The sequence below is a fragment of the Schistocerca americana genome, chromosome 3 (assembly GCF_021461395.2).
Source record: "Schistocerca americana isolate TAMUIC-IGC-003095 chromosome 3, iqSchAmer2.1, whole genome shotgun sequence".
NCBI classification, from domain to species: Eukaryota; Metazoa; Arthropoda; class Insecta; order Orthoptera; family Acrididae; genus Schistocerca; species Schistocerca americana.
In genome coordinates, this window is record NC_060121.1 from 19,119,706 (window position 1) to 19,132,019 (window position 12,314).

Consider the following 12,314-nt stretch of genomic DNA (forward strand, 5'->3'; position numbering starts at 1 on the left):
CTCATGGGAGACCAGTATCAGACTCAGATGCACCAGTGCAGGTTTTCTGTATCCGTCTGACCTTCACTTTGACCATGAAACACAGAAATTGCATCGGGATTGAATACAAACGGGACATTGCGACCTTAAGTACTAGATAAGTGAATCTTCTGAGAGTTTGTGGTTTGAGCGGCTCCAGGAAGACCAGAATTAGATTCCGATGCACCAGTGCAAGTTTACTGTATCCCTTGGACTGTCACATTGACGATGAAACACAGTAATTGCATCGGGATTGAAAACAAAATGCACAATGCCGACTGAAGTACAAGAAGAGTGAATCTTCTAAAAGTTTGTGCTTCGAGCGGCTCCTGGGAGACCAGTGTTAGATTCCGATGCACCAGTACAGGTTTGCTGTATCCCTTGGACCTTCACATTGACCATGAAAGACAGAAATTGCATCGGGATTGAAATCAAAAGGGACAATGCCAACTTAAGTACAAGAAGAGTGAATCTTCTGTGAGTTTGTGCTTTGAGCGGCTCCTGGGATACCAGTATTAAATTCCGATGCACCAGTGCTGGTTTAGCGTATCCCTTGGACCTTCCCATTGACCATGAAACATAGTTATTGCATCGGGATTGAATACAAAAGGTACAACGGCGATTTAAGTACAAGAAGAATGAATCTTAACAGAGTTCGTGCTTTGAGCGGTTGCTTGGGAGACCAGTATTAGATTCCGATGCTTCAGTGCAGGTTTACCGTATCCCTTGGACCTTCACGTTGAACATGAAACACAGAAATTGCATCGGGATTGAATACGAAAGGGACAATGCCGACTTAAGTACAAGAAGAGTGAATCTTCTAAGAGTTTTTGCTTCGAGCGGCTCCTGGGAGACCTGTATTTGATTCCGATGCAGCTGTGCAGGTTTACTTCATCCCATGGACTTTCACATTGGCCATGAAAGACAGAACTTGCATCGAGATATAAATCAAAAGGGACAATGCAGACTTTAGTACTAGAAGAGTGAATCTTCTGAGAGTTTGTGCTTTGAGCGGCTCCTGGGATACTAGTATTAGATTCCGATGCACCAGTGCTGGTTTAACGTGTCTTTTGGACCTTGACGTTGACCATGAAACATAGAAATTGCATCGGGATTGAATACAAAAGGCACAAAGGAGACTTAAACACAAGAATAGTGAATCTTCTTAGAGTTCGTGATTTGAGCTGCTACTTGTGAGACCAGTAGTAGATTCTGATGCACCAATGCAGGTTTACTGTATTCCTTGGACATTCTCATTGACCATGAAGCACAGAAATTGCATCGGGCTTGAATACATAAGGCACAAAGCCAACTTAATTACAAGAAGAGTGAATCTTCTATGCGTTTGTGCTTTGAGCATCTCCTGGGGAACCAGTATTAGTTTCCGATGCACCACTGCAGGTTTACTGTATCCCTTGGACCTTCACATTGACCATAATACAAAGAAATTGCTTCGGGATTGAATACAGAAGGCACAATGCCGCCTTAAGTACAAGAAGAGTGAATCTTCTAAGAATTTAAGCTTTGAGCGGCTCATGGGAGAACAGTATCAGGCACAGATGCACCAGTGCAAGTTTTCTGTATGCGTTTGACCTTCACTTTGACCATGAAACACGGAAATTGCATTGGGATTGAATACGAAAGGGACAATGCCGACTTAAATAGAAGAAGAGTGAATCTTTTATGAGTTTGTGCTTTGAGCGGCTCCTGGCAGACGAGTATTAGATTCCGATGCACCAGTGCATTTTTACTGTACCCCTTGGACTTTCACATTGGCCATGAAACAAAGAAATTGCATCGGGATTGAATACTAAGAGCACAATGACGACTTAAGTTCAAGATGAGTGATTCTCCCAAGAGTTTGTGCTTTCAGCGGCACCTGGGTTACCAGTATCGGATTCCGATGCACCAGTGCAGGTTTACCGTTTCCCTTGGACCTTCACATTGACCATGAAACACAGAAAATGAATCGGGACTGAATACGAAAGGGACAATGCCGACTTAAGTACCAGAAGAGTGAATCTTCTATGCGTTTGTGCTTTGAGCATCTCCTGGGGAACCAGTATTAGTTTCCGATGCACCACTGCAGGTTTACTGTATCCCTTGGACCTTCACATTGACCATAATACAAAGAAATTGCTTCGGGATTGAATACAGAAGGCACAATGCCGACTTAAGTACAAGAAGAGTGAATCTTCTAAGAGTTTGTGCTTTGAGCGGCTCATGGGAGACCAGTATTAGTTTCCGATGCACCAGTGCTGGTTTACTGTATCGCTTGGTCCTTCACATTGACCATGAAACACAGATATTGCATCGGGATTGTATAGAAAAGCACAATGCCGACTTAAATACAAGAAGAGTGAGTCTTCTATGAGTTTGTGCTTTGAGCAGCTCCTGGGAGAACAGTATTAGATTGCGAGGCACCAGTGCAGGTTTACTGTATCCCTTGGACCCTCATACTGACCATGAAAAACAGAAATCGCATAGGGATTGTATACAAAAGCACAATGCCGACTGAAGTATTAGAAGAGTGAATCTTCTAAGAATTTTTGCCTTGAGCGGCTCATGGGAGACCAGTATTAGATTCAGATGCACCTGTGCAGGTTTTCTGTATCCGTTGGACCTTCACATTGACCATGAAACACAGAAATTGCATCGGGATTTATTACAAAATGCACAATGCCGACTGACGTACAAGAAGAGTGAGTCATCTAAGAGTTTGTGCTTCGAGCGGCTCCTGAGAGACCAGTACTTGATTCCGATGCAGCTGCGCAGGTTTACTGTATCCCTTGGACCTTCACATTGACCATGAAAGACAGAAATTGCATCGGGATTGAAACCAAAAGGGACAATGCAGACTAAAGTAAAAGAAGTGTGAATCTTCTGCGAGTTTGTGCTTTGAGCGGCTCCTGGGATACCAGTATTAGATTCCGTAGCACTAGTGCTGGTTTAACGTATCCCTTGGACCTTTACATCGACCATGAAACATAGAAATTGCATCGGGATTGAATACAAAAGGCACAACGGCGACTTAAATACAAGAAGAGTGAATCTGCTAAGAGTTCGTGCTTTGAGCGGCTACTTGTGAGACCAGTATTAGATTCCGATGCACCAATGCAGGTTTACTGTATTCCTTGGACTTTCTCATTGACCATGAAGCACAGAAATTGCATCGGGGTTGAATACATAAGGCACAATGACGACTTAGGTAATAGATGAGTGAATCTTCTAAGAATTTGAGATTTGAGCTGCTCATGGGAGAACAGTATCAGACTCAGATGCACCAGTGCAGGTTTTCTGTATGCATTTGACCTTCACTTTGACCATGAAACGCGGAAGTGGCATCGGTAACGAATACAAAAGGGACAATGCCGACTTAAGTACAAGAAGAGTGAATTTTCTAAGAGTTTGTGGTTTGAGCGGCTCCTGGGAGTACCGTCTTAGATCCTGATGCACCAGCGCAGGTTTACCGTATCCCTTGGACCCTCATATTGACCATGAAAAACAGAAATCGCATCGGGATTGAATACAAAAGGCACAATGCCGACTTAAGTACAAGAAGAGTGAATCTTTCAAGAATTTTTGCCTTGAGCGGCTCATGGGAGACCAGTATTAGATTCAGATGCACCTGTGCAGGTTTTCTGTATCCCTTTGACCTTCACATTGACCATAAAACACAGAAATTGCATCGGGATTGATTACAAAATGCACAATGCCGACTGACGTACAAGAAGAGTGAGTCATCTAAGAGTTAATGCTTCGAGCGGCTCCTGAGTGACCAGTATTTGAATGCGATGCAGCTGTGCAGGTTTACTGTATCCCTTGGACCTACACATCGACCATGAAACATAGAAATTGCATCGGGATTGAATACAAAGAAACAACGGCGACTTAAATACAAAAAGAGTGAATCTTCTAAACGTTCGTGCTTTGAGCGGTTACTTGTGAGACCAGTATTAGATTCCGATGCACCAATGGAGGTTTACTGTATTTCTTGGACTTTTTCATTGACCATGAAGCACAGAAATCGCATCGGGGTTGAATACATAAGGCACAAAGCCGACATAATTACAAGAAGAGTGAATTTTCTCAGAGTTTGTGGATTGAGCGGCTCCTGGGAGACCAGTATTAGACTCCGATGCACCAGTGCACGCTGACTGTATCCCTTGGACCTTCAAATTGACCATGAAACACGGATATCGCATCGGGATTGAATACGATAGGCACAATGACGACTTAAGTACAAGCAGAGTGAATCTTCTAAGAATTTGAGCTTCGAGCGGCACATGGGAGAACAGTATCAGACTCAGATGCACCAGTGCAGGTTTTCTGTATGCGTTTGACCTTCACTTTGACCATGAAACACGGAAATTGCATCGGGATCGAATACGAAAGGGACTATGCCGACTTAAGTACAAGAGGAGTGAATTTTCTAAGAGTTTGTGGTTTGAGCGGCTCCTGGGAGTACCGTCTTAGATCCTGATGCACCAGCGCAGGTTTACCGTATCCCTTGGACCTTCCCATTGACCATGAAACTCAGAAATTGCACCGGGATTGAATACGAAACGGACAATGCCGACTTAAGTACAAGAGGAGTGAATTTTCTATGAGTTTGTGCTATGAGCGGCTCCTGGGAGACCAGTATTAAATACCGATGCACCAGTGCAGGTTTACTGTATCCCTTGATCCTTCACATTGACCATGATACAAAGAAATTGCATCGGGATTGAATACAAAAGGCACAATGCCGACTAAAGTACAAGAAGAGGGAATCTTCAAAGAGTTTGTGATTTGAGCGGCTCCTGGCAGACGAGTATTAGATTCCGATGCACCAGTGCATTTTTACCGTATCCGTTGGACTTTCGCATTGACCATGAAACAAAGACATTGCATCTAGATTGAATACTAAGAGCACAATGACGACTTAAGTACAAGATGAGTGAATCTCCCAAGAGTTTGTGCTTTCAGCGGCTCCTGGGATACCAGTATCAGATTACGATGCACCAGTGCAGGTTTACCGTTTCCCTTGGACCTTCACATTGACCATGAAACACAGAAAATGCATCAAGATTGAATAGGAAAGGGACAATGCCGACTTCAGTACAAGAAGAGTGAATCTTCTACGAGTTTGTGCTTTGAGCGGCTCCTGGGATACCAGTATTAGATTCCGTAGCACCAGTGCTGCTTTAACGTATCCGTTGGACCTTCACATCGACCATGAAACATAGAAATTTCATCGGGATTGAATACAAAAGTCACAATAGCGACTTAAGTACAAGAAGAGTGAATCTTCTAAGAGTTTGTGATTTGAGCGCCTGCTTGGGAGACCGGTATTAGATTCCGATGCACCAATGCAGGTTTACTGTATCATTTGGACTTTCACATTGACCACGAAGCGCAGAAATTGCATCGGGGTTGAATACAAAAGGCGCAAAGCCGACTTAATTACAAGAAGTGTGAACCTTATAAGAATTTGTGATTTGAGCGGCTCATGGGAGACCAGTATTAGATTCCGATGCAACAGGGCAGGTTAACTGTATCCCTTGGACCTTCACATTGACCATGAAACACAGAAATTGCATCGGGATTTAATACAAGAGGGACAAAGCCGACATATGTACAAGAAGAGTAAACCCACTAAGAATTTGTGGTTTGAGCGGCTGCTGGGAGACCAGTATTAGATTCCGATGCACCAATGCAGGTTTACTGTATCCCTTGGACTATCACATTGACCATGAAGCGCAGAAATTGAATCGGGGTTGAATACAAAAGGCACAAAGCCGACTTAATTACAAGAAGAGTGAACCTTCTAAGAATTTGTGATTTGAGCGGCTCATGGGAGACCAGTATTAGATTCCGATGCACCAGTGCAGGTTTACTGTATCCCTTGGTCCTTCACATTGACCATGGATCTCAGAAATTGCATCGGGATTGAATCCAAATGTCACAATCGCGACTGAAGTACAAGAAGAGTTAATCTTCTAAGAGTTTTTACTTTGAGCGTGTCCTTGGGGACCAGTATTAGATTCCGGTGCACCAGTGCAGGTTTACTGTATCTTTTGGACCTTCACGTTCACCATGAAACACAGAAATTGCATCGGCATTGATTACAAAACGGACAATGCAAACTTAAGTACAAGAGGGGTGAATTTTCTAAGAGTTTGTGGTTTGAGCGACTCCTGGGAGACCAGTGTTAGATTCCGATGCACCAGTGAAGCTTTACCGTATCCCTTGGACCTTCAAATTGACCATGAGAAACAGAATTCGCATCGTGATTGAATACAAAAGGCACAATGCCGAATTAAAACACGAAGAGTGAATCTTCCAAGAGCTTGTGGTTTGAGCATCGCATGGGAGACCAGTATCAGATTGCGATGCACCAGTGCAGGATTACTGTACCCCCTGGGGCCTTCACATTGACCATGAGTCACAGAAATTGCATCGGGATGGAATACAAATGGCACAATTCCCTCTTAAGTACAAGAAGAGTGAATCTTCTAAGAGTTAATGCTTTGAGCGGATCCTGGGAGACCAGTATGAGATTCCGATGCACCAGTGCTGGCTCACTGTATCCCTCGGGCCTTAACATTGACCATGCAACATAGAAATTGCTTCGGGACTGAATGCAAAAGGGACAATGCCGACTTAGGTACAAGAAGAGTGAATCATCTATGAATTTGTGTTTGAGGGGCTCCTGGGAGACCAGTATTAGATTCCGATGCACCAGTGCAGGTTTACTGTATTCCTTGGACCTTCACATTGACAATTAAACACAGAAATTGCATCGGGATTGAATACAAAGGGACAATGCCGACATTAGTACAAGAAGACTGAATCTTCTAAGAGTTTGTGTTTAAGCGGCTCCTGGGCGACCAGTATTAGATTCCGTATCACCAATGCAGGTTTACTGTATCCCTTGGACCTTCACATTGACCACGAAACACAGAAATTGCATCGTGATTGAATGTAAAAGGCACAATGCTGAATTAAGTACAAGAAGTGTGATTCGTCTAAGAGTTTGTGATATGAGCGCCTCCTGCCAGACCAGTATTAGATTCCGATGCACCAGTGCAGGTTCACTGTATCCCTTGGACCTTCACATTGACAATGAAACACATATATTGAATCGGGATCTAATACAAAAAGCACAATGCCGACTTAAGTACAAGAAGAGTGAGTTTTCTAAGAGTTTCTCCTATCAGCGGCTCCTGGGAGACCAGTATTAGATTCCGATGCAACAGGGCAGGGTTACTGTATCCCTTGGACCTTCACATTGACCATGAAACACCGAAATTGCATCGGGATTGAATACAAGATGGACAAAGCCAACTTAAGTACAAGAAGGGTGAATCCACTAAGAATTTGTGGTTTGAGCGGCTGGTGGGAAACCAGTATTAGATTCCGATGCACCAGTGCAGGTTAACTGTATCCCTTGGACCTTCACATTGACCATGGAGCTCAGAAATTGCATCAGGATTGAATCCAAATGTCACAATGCCGACTGAAGTACAAGAAGAGTTAATCTTCTAAGAGTTTCCACTTTGAGCGGCTCCTTGGGGACCAGTATTGGATTTCAATGCACCATTGCACGTTTACTGCTTCTTTTGGACCGTCACGTTCACCATGAAACACAGAAATTGCATCGGTATCGATTACAAAAGGGAAAAATGCCGACTTAAGTACAAGAAGAGTATTTCTTCTATATGTTCTTGCTTTGAGCGGCTCCTGGGAGACAAGTATTAGATTCGGATGCACCAGTGCAGGTTTACTGTATCCCTTGGACCTTCACAATGACCATGACACACAGAAATTGCATCGGGATTGAACACAAAAGGTACAATGCCAACTTAAGTACTAGAAGAGTGAATCTTCTACGAGTTTGTAGTTTGAGCTGTTCCTGGGAGACCTGTATTAGATTCCGATACACCAGTGCACGTTTACTGTATTCCTTGGACCTTCACATTGACCATGAAAAACAGAATTCGCATCGTGATTGAATACAAAAGGCACAATGCCGAATTAAAAACTAGAAGAGTGAATCTTCTAAGAGCTTGTGGTTTGAGCATCGCATGGGAGACCAGTATCAGATTCCGATGCACCAGTGCAGTATTACTGTATCCCTTGGGCATTCACATTGACCATGAGTCACAGAAATTGCATCGGGATGGAATACAAATGGCACAATTCCGTCTTAAGTACAAGAAGAGTGAATCTTCTAAGAGTTAATGCTTTGAGCGGCTCCTGGGAGACCAGTATGAGATTCCGATGCACCAGTGCTGGCTCACTGTATCCCTTGGGCCTTAACATTGACCATGCAACATAGAAATTGCTTCGGGACGGAATGCAAAAGGGACAATGCCGACTTAGGTGCAAGAAGAGTGAATCATCTATGAATTTGTGTTTGAGGGGCTCCTAGGAGACCAGTATTAGATTCCGATGCACCAGTGCAGGTTTACTGTATTCCTTGGACCTTCACATTGACAATTAAACACAGAAATTGCATCGGGATTGAATACAAAAGGGACAATGCCGACATTAGTACAAGAAGACTGAATCTTCTAAGACTTTGTGTTTAAGCCGCTCCTGGGCGACCAGTATTAGATTCCGTTTCACCAGTGCAGGTTTACTGTATCCCTTGGACCTTCACATTGACCACGAAACACAGAAATTGCATCGTGATTGAATGTAAAAGGCACAATGCTGAATTAAGTACAAGAAGTGTGATTCGTCTAAGAGTTTGTGATTTGAGCGCCTCCTGCGAGACCAGTATTAGATTCCGATGCACCAGTGCAGGTTTACTGTATCCCTTGGACCTTCACATTGGCAATGAAGCACAGATATTGAGTCGGGATCTAATACAAAAAGCACAATGCCGTCTTAAGTACAAGAAGAGTGAGTTTTCTAAGAGCTTCTGCTATGAGCGGCTCCTGGGAGACCAGTACTAGATTCCGATGCAACAGGGCAGGGTTACTGTATCCCTTGGACCTTCACATTGACCATGAAACACAGAAATTGCATCGGAATTGAATACAAAAAGCACAATGCTGACTTAAGTACAAGAGGAGTAAATTTTCTAAGATTTTGCGCTTTGAGCGGTTCCTGGGAGACCAGGATAAGATTCCGATTCACCTGTGCTCGTTTACTGTATCCCTTGGACCTTCACATTGACCATAAAATACAGAAGTTGCATCGGGATTGAATGCAAGAGGGACAATGCCGTCTTAAGTACAAGAAGAGTGAATCCTCTAACAGGTTGTGGTTTGAGCGGCTCCTGGGAGACTAGTTTCAGATTACGATGCACCATTGCAGGTTTACTGTACACCTTGGGCGTTCACATTGACCATGAAACACAGAAATTGCATTCGGATTGAATACAAAAGGCACAATGCCGAATAAGTGTAAGTTGAGTGTATCTTTTAAGAGTTTGTGATTTGAGCGGCTCCTGGGAGAAAAGTATTAGGTTCCGGGCGCCAGTGCAGCTTTACTGTATACCTTTGACATTCACATTGACCATGAATGACAGAAATTGCATCGGGATTGAAATCAAAAGGGACAATGCCGACTTAAGTACAAGAAGAGTGAATTTTCTAAGAGTTTGTGGTTTGAGCGGCTCCTGGGAGACCAGTATTAGATTCCGATGCGCCAGTGAAAGCTTACCGTATCCCTTGGACCTTCACATTGACCATGTATCACAGAAACTGCATCGGGATTGAATCCAAAAGCACAATGCTGACTTAAGTACAAGAAGAGTGAATCTTCTAAGAGTTTGTGCTTTGAGTGGCTCGATGGGAGACCAGTATTAGATTCCGATGCACCAGTGCAGGTTTACTGTATCCCTCGGACGTGCACATTGACCATGAAACACACACACTGCATCAGCATTGAATACAAAAGGCACAATGCCGACTTAAGTACTAGAAGAGTGAATCTTCTAACAGTTTGTATATTGAGCGGCTCCTGCGAGACCTGTATTAGATTCCGATGTACCAATGCCGGTTTATCCTATCCCTTGGACCTTTACATTGACCTTGAAACACAGAAATTGCCTCGGGATTAAATACAAAAGGCACAATGCCGACATAAGTACAAGAAGAGTGAATCTTCTAAGAGTTAGTGCTTTGTGCGGCTTCTGGGAGACCAGTTTCCGATTCCGATGCACCAGTACAGGTTTACTGTATCCCTTGGACCTTCTCATTGACCATGAAACAGAGTAATTGCATCGGGTTTGAATACAAAGGAGACAATGCCGATTTAGGTACAACAAGACTGAATCTTCTAAGAATTTGTGTTTGAGCGGCTCCTGGGAGACCAGTATTAGAATCCGATGCACCAGTGCAGGATTACTCTATCCCTCAGACATTCACATTGACCATCAAACACACATATTGCATTGGGATTGAATACGAAAGACACAATGCCGACTTAAGTACAAAAAGAGTGAATCTTCTAAGAGTTTGTCCTTTGAGCGGCCCCTGGGAGAGCAGTATTAGATTCCGATGCACTGGTGCAGGTTAACTGTATCCCTTGGACTTTCACATTGACCATGAAGAACAGAAATTGCATCGGGATTGAATACGAAAGGCACAATGCGAACTTAAGTACAGGATGAGTGAATCTTCTGAGAGTTTGTGGTTTGGGCGGCTCCTGGGAGACCAGTATTAGATTACGATGCATCAGTGCACGTTTACTGTATCCCTTGGACATTCAATATGACCATGAATTACAGAAATTGCGTCGGGATCGAATACAAAAGCACAATGCCGACTTAAGTACATGAAGAGTGAATCTTTAAGAGTCTTTGCTTTGAGCGGCTCCTTGGAGACCAGTATTAGATTCCGATGCACCAGCGAAGGTTAACTGTATCCCTTGGACCTTCACATTGACCATGAAACATCGAAATTGCATCGACATTGAATACAAAAGGGACAGTGCCGACTTAGGTACAAGAAGAGTGAATCTTCTAAAAGTTTGTGCTTTGAGTGGCTTCTCGGACATCAGTATTGGATTCCGATGCACCAGTGCCGGTTTACTGTATCCCTTGGAACTTCACATTGACCTTGAAACACAGAATTAGCATCGGGATTGAATACAAAATGGACAGACCCGACTTAGGTACAAGAAGAGTGAATTTTCTTGGAGTTTGTGGTTTGAGCTGCGTCTGGGAGACAAGTATTAGATTCCGATGCACCAGTGAAAGTTTACTGTATTCCTTGGGCCTTCAAATTGACCATGAAACACAGAAATCAGATCGTGATTGAATACAAAAGGCACAATACCAAATCCAGTAAAGAAGAGTGAATCTTCTAAGAGCTTGTGCTTTGAACGCCTCCTTGGAGACCAGAATCAGATTCCGATGCACCAGTGCAGGTTTACTGTATCCCTTGGACCTTCACATTGACCAAGAAACACTGAAATTGCATCGGGATTGAATACAAAAGGGACAATGCCAACTTAAGTACAAGAAGAGTGAATCTTCTAAGAGTTTGTGCTTTCAGTGGCTCGATGGGAGACCAGTATTAGATTCCGATGCACCAGTGCAGGTTTACTGTATCCCTCGGACGTTCACATTGACCATGAAACACACACACTGCATCGGGATTGAATACAAAATGCACAATTCCGACTCAAGTACAAGAAGAGTGAGTCTTCTAAGAGTTTGTGTTTGAGTGGTTCCTGGGAGACCAGTATTAGATTCCGATGCACCAGTGCTGCCTTACTGTATCCCTTGGACCTTTACATTCACCGTGGAACACAGAAATTGCATCGGGATTGAATACAAAAGGCACAATGCCGACTTAAGTACAAGAAGAGTGAATCTTCTAAGAGTTTGTCCTTTGAGCGGCCCCTGGGAGACCAGTATTAGATTCTGATACACGTGTGCAGGTTTACTGTATCCCTTGGTTCTTCAACATGACCATGAAACACAGAAGTTGCATCGGTATTGAATACATAAGGCACGATGCCTACTTAAGTACAAGATGAGTGAATCTTCTAAGAGTTTGTGCTTTGAGCGGCTCCTTGGGAGACCAGTATTAGTCTCCGATGCACCAGTGCAGAATTACTGTATCCGTTGGACATTCGCATTGACCATGAAGCACAGAATTTGCATCGGGATTGAATTCAAAATGTACAATGCCGACGTAGGTACAAGAAAAGTGATTCTCCTAAGAGTTTGTACTTTTAGCGGCTCCTTGCAGACCAGTATTAGATTACGATGCACCAGTGCAGGTTTTCTGCATTCCTTGGACCTTCACATTGACCATGAGACACAGAATTTTCATCGGCAATGAACACGA